This window comes from Leptonychotes weddellii, chromosome 5 (assembly GCF_054177405.1).
Source record: "Leptonychotes weddellii isolate Sample4059 chromosome 5, ASM5417740v2, whole genome shotgun sequence".
NCBI lineage: Eukaryota > Metazoa > Chordata > Mammalia > Carnivora > Phocidae > Leptonychotes > Leptonychotes weddellii.
The window spans coordinates 74366946-74372567 of record NC_138373.1 but is presented as its reverse complement, the minus strand read 5'-3'; the positions used below and the strand labels follow the sequence as shown (position 1 = coordinate 74372567).

At 35.0% G+C, this 5622-nt stretch overlaps 1 long non-coding RNA gene across 1 annotated transcript; it reads left to right on the top strand.

Annotated features, from left to right (window-relative positions):
* Positions 1–218: 218 nt before the first annotated feature.
* LOC102739178 (uncharacterized) lies at positions 219–3396 on the top strand. Its single transcript, XR_014145089.1, has 3 exons — positions 219–296; positions 1378–1491; positions 3340–3396. It is a non-coding gene; the product is annotated as an uncharacterized LOC102739178 (long non-coding RNA).
* The last annotated feature ends 2226 nt before the right edge of the window (positions 3397–5622 follow it).

Here is a 5622-nt window from a genome sequence, read left to right as displayed (position 1 = left end):
GCTCTCTTCTCTGAATTCCAAATTTTTAAATCCACCTAGTGGACTGTCTAATAAACTTCTCAAACATAACATTGTCCAAGCTGAAGTCTTAGTCTGGCTCTCTCGTATAACCCCTTCTATCTGTGGTCTTCCGTATGTCAGGAAATAGCGACTTTGTCTCCCCAATTTTCAAACCAACCTTAGAGTCATATTTGATCTTTTCTTTTTCTGAGTTGACCTTTGAAGTTAAATCATTTGAATTGAATATGGAAGTAAAATACATTTTCCCAATCTGAAATATATCTTTTACCCTAAAGGTAAGACTCTTCCTTTCTCTTACACTTTCTTCATTTTTTTTTCTACCACTGTGTTAATTTTAGTTAAAAATCCAAGGATATTTAAAGACAATACATGCTCTGAGGATGAAACTATATGTCCACAAGGCTGGAACCAAATCAATAATAATTGCTTCTTTCAAGCTGAACATGAAAAAACTTGGATAGATGGCCAAGCAAACTGCATAGCCTATCGTGGATCTCTGGCCGTATTCAACTCCGAGAATGAAGTGGTTAAATTTCTCCTTTGCAATATAAATCGCATTTAATTTATTGAGTAGCTGTTATATGACAGGTATGCTTCAAGGGTGTGATATATCAACCAACCGAACAAAGATCTTTGCCTTTATAGAGCTTACACCCCAGAGGAAGAGACAGGGAATGAAAAGTAATCATAACAAATATGTAAATTATATAGTATATTAAAAGTTAGTAAATTCTGATATACATATATGTGATTTATGTATATATGTGTATCTGATATAGATATGCATGATATAGATGATATAGATATGCATAAGAGATATTCTGAGTGTTCTAAGTGGGTAAGCTGCAAGTAAACAAAAGTCTTAGTGAGATGAAGATACTGAGAAAAACCGTAGAGTAGAAAAGAGAGTTAGAGGACTATCTGGGGGATAAGATTCCCAGGAAGAAGAAACATCTGGAACATGGACCTTACGGTAGGTATATGCCTGGTATTCAAGGAACAACAACAACAAAAAATCAGCCAATGTGCCTAGAAGGAGGGAGTGAGTGAAAAATGCGGCTGATTAGGGTCTTGGAGGCTATAGTAAATACTTTGGTTTTCCTCCAAGTAAAATAGGGAAATATTGCAGAACTATGAACAAAAGTGAGACATGATCTGACTTAAGCTTTAAAAGAATCATTTTCTTTGCTGTGATGAGCTAGTGAGTGGCAAATATAAAAGTAGAGTGCCATGTTACAGGCTATTGCAATAACCCAGCAAGAGATTAATGGGCCAAAAGAAGGACCACAGCACTGGAGGTAATGAGAATGAGAAAACTAGGAGAGATCCATTACAGCATGCTGTGTTTCATAAAAGGAATCTTTGATGCCCTATCTGGGACCTTCTTCATATTGGATTGGACTAACGAAGCCAAATGCAAGTGCACCCTTGCACCCTGATGTGGGCAAATGGAGATGCATTCGATAATTGGTAAGCCTTAATAACATTTATTATTAAATGTGTTAAGCATGGTAAGGATTCTAAGTCTATAATCAGCTACCCCTATAGTTTCCTCCCCATTATCTCCCCCAAAGACTGTCAATATATATAGATACCAAAGAGAATCTTCAGACAAATATATAGCCCTTAGTGAGGGTTTGGCATCTACTTCTATATGGTAAGTTGGACTGTATATACCACATGAGTACCTCAAGTGTTCTTTTTATCTGAGACTATATAAAAATCTAATTAGTTTGATCCTTGTCTCTTTCCACTTGGGGTTTTGCCTCTACTTGTTTGTTTGTTGTTGCTTTGGAATGTCATTTATAGGGGAGTCTGACAAAGTGTACTCAAGCTTACACTTACCACACACACTGGTGGCCTGATACGGAAGGGAATGAGTGAGAAAGAGAAAATGTAGGCTCTAGGTGATCTTTATTTAAAATTTGCAAACTTCTCTATGTTCCTTAGCTTGAAGAACTGATTATACCCCTCCACTTCATTTTTGTTTTTGAAACATTTGACTTTTTCCAACTTCAGAGAGGAGAAAGGAAAAGAAAGAATATTGAGTTTCCTGTGAAGGGAACTTCTAGCTACAATTTATTTAGCATCTACTAATTCTGTGCTAGATATTATATGAGGCATATGACCTGCTAAAGAAATAGTAGGACTTTCTAAAAATAGACTTCTGTTATCATTGTCTTTTTATCCAATTTGGGGTGAAAATACACAATGATTTAAGGATAATAATATAACCAATTTTGAAAAATGTAAGAAAAAGTATGACATAAATTAAACTTTCTGACTGCCAAACCTAATACATATTTTTAATATATTTATTATATATTTTCCTTAGAGAAAATATTGGCAGTTTAATAGGATATTATATATTATATATAGTCCCACTTAAAAATAAAAAATGAGGAAGAAGCAAAAACTAGAAGTTGGTTAAAGATGGTGTATTAGTTTGCTAAGGCTACTGTAGCAAATATCACAGACTAGGCAGTGTAAACAACAGTTCTAGAGACCAGAAATCCCAGATCAAGGTGTCAGGAGGGTTGATTTCTCTGAGTCCTCTCTCCTTGGTTTGTAGATGGTCATCTTCTCCTTCTGTTTCTTCACATGGTCTTCCCTCTGTGCACATGCCTATCTTGTTCAAATTCCTTCTTGTGAGGACACCAATAATATTGGATTAGGGCCCTAAAGACCTCATTTTAACTTAATCACCTCTTTAAATACTTCATCTCTTAATATGGTTATATTCTGAGCTACTAGGGGTTAGATCTTAAACATCTGAATTTTGGGGGGACATAAATAAGCCCATCACAGTTGGCACTAGGGTAGACACAGAAATGGGCATATATTTTGGAAATGCACAGGATAAAATTTTGAAGGTACCCTAAAAGTTGGGAAAGTGTACACCAGTGCTACAAAGTTCCCCAAAAATGAAGTGCTAAAAGCATTTTAATTGTCATCTAACCAGAAATCCATTGTAACTCAACATTCTATTTTTCTTTTCCTCATTTTGAATTTTCAATTTCATATGTTTTATATGACCTAAAAAAGGAATTTAGAAAATCCTTTCTGGATATTTTATTTATGATTATTTACATGTTTCTTAGTTCATCAAGTGAAGAATACCTATTTCAGTATTACTATACCAATGGTTTCAAAATATGGATGAGTTAACATCTACATCAGCCTTTAGACCAATTTTTTAAATGTGTGTGGTGGGGGGGGTAAGTGAGGGTCAATAAAATTTCAGTTATACTCTCCCTGTATATGATCTTTAATGGCTCAATATATTTATTTTCTTATTTTTATTCTTATGTATAAAAGGAAGAATCCAATCCTTCACAAAGTGATTTTTCAATGTTTACTACAGTATAAAACAACATCAAATTCCAGAATTCTTTGTTACTGCAGTGAAGTTCCTTGGTGTTCGTTTCTTCCCACACCACCATCCTGAAGTTTGCAGGCTGAAGAGGAGAGAAGCAGTTCATTTCACTCCCTCTACTACTTTTTCATTGCACATTTCAAAACATGATCACAAAAGTTACATGTTTTAGGCTGTGCATAGCTATTTTTCATGAGGTTCAGTAAATAATTAACCTCCTTATTTTGCTCCAGGTTTAATATTGAAGGAAATGGAACATGTGCCTTCATGTTTAAGAAGGGCATAAGCAGTGCCAGTTGTGATGATGCAATAAATTATATACGCAGCAGAGAATCCCTTTGTCCTTAAAGGGTCCCTCATAATAAAGTAAATAAAGTAATTAAAGAAAGACTATATTTTTTTGTGCATTATAAATTCATATGGATACATTTTCCTTCCCATCAACCATATGTTTTAAGTTGCTTGATAAAATTTTAAGTGACTTCTATCTTCATTTAAATAACTTATCTAAGAATTCAACTAAACTGAATTTTTACATGATGTTGCTCAGCCACATAAATTGGTGTGTCTAAGCCTAAGGGTGTAATAGTGGCCTTGTTAACAACTGATTCAACAGCATGCTCAGTGGAAGAGATTGGAGGGTAAAGAGAAAGGAGTGAAAGATTCCTCTATCTGAAATTGAATTAAATCTGCCTGCAAGAGATGAGAGATGAAGCATGAGGTGAGCACTGTGTCTTCCACTCAGCCTCCAGTGGTATGTAGCTCATTTAGAATTTGGAAGGAAGGCCATGGGAGAAGTATTCAGAGATTAATTAGGATTTCTTACTTTGCATCACCATCAAAGACCAAATCCCCTGAAAAAAAATTTGTACAATATTTCACAGTTTCCTAGATCTTTTTTCAAGCTACTGAGCTTAAGAATTACATTACATGGATTTGTTGTTGTTGAAACCACTGAAGGAATCAGGCTTTGGGATGTGAGTCATGGTGAGCAAAATATGAGTATTTAGAGAAGAAGCAGAGTGTGAGGAAAGAAGCCCTGGTAACTTGAAGAAATCATGAAGATTTCTCTGGTCTTTCACAAAGCCGTGGGATTTAGATCCCAGATCACATTTAAATAGGAATCCAAGGGACCAACCGAGGGTGAGGGTCTACATCTAGTTTTCATTAAAAATCTGTGCACATTTTAATATTTAATATTTTAGGCTACATTTTTACATTTACAAACATTCTCTTTTGAAAATATTTCATCTCAATTTTTCTTAAATAATGAGCAAATGAAAGATTATTTTAGAATTTTTGCATCCGTATTCATCAAGGATATTGGTCTGTATTTTTCTCCTTTTTGATGGGGTCTTTGTCTGGTTTGGGGATCAAGGTAATGACGGCCTCATAAAATGAGTTTGGAAGTTTTCCTTCCATTTCTATTTTTTGGAACAGTTTCAGAAGAATAGGTATTAATTCTTCTTGAAATGTTTGGTAGAATTCCCCTGGGAAGCCATCTGGCCCTGGACTCTTGTTTTTGGGAGGTTTTTGATGACTGCTTCAAATTCCTTAGTGGTTATAGGTTTGTTCAGGTTTTCTATTTCTTCCTGGTTCAGTTTGGTAGTTGATACATCTCTAGGAATGCATCCATTTCTTCCAGATTATCTAATTTGCTGGCATATAGTTGCTCATAATATGTTCTTATAATTGTTGTATTTCTTTGGTGTTAGTTGTGATCTCTCCTCTTTCATTCATGATTTTATTTGGGTCATTTCTCTTTTCTTTTGGATAAGTCTGGCCAGGGGGTTATCAATCTTATTAATTCTTTCAAAGAACCAGCTCCTAGTTTCGTTGATCTATTCTACCATTCTTTTGGTATCTATTTCATTGATTTCTGCTCTGATCTTTATTATTTCTCTTCTCCTGCTGGGTTTAGGCTTTATTTGCTGTTCTTTCTCCAGCTCCTTTAGGTGTAGGGTTAGGTTGTGTATTTGAGGCATTTCTTGTTTCTTGAGAAAGGCTTGTGTTGCTATATACTTTCCTCTTAGGACTGCCTCTGCTGCATCCCACAGATTTTGAACAGTTGTGTTTTCATTTTCATTGGTTTCCATGAATTTTTTTAATTCTTCTTTAATTTCCTGGTTGACCCATTCATTCTTCAGTAGGATGCTCTTTAGCCTCCATGTATTTGAGTTCTTTCTGACTTTCCTCTTGTGATTGAGTTCTAGTTTCAAAGCATT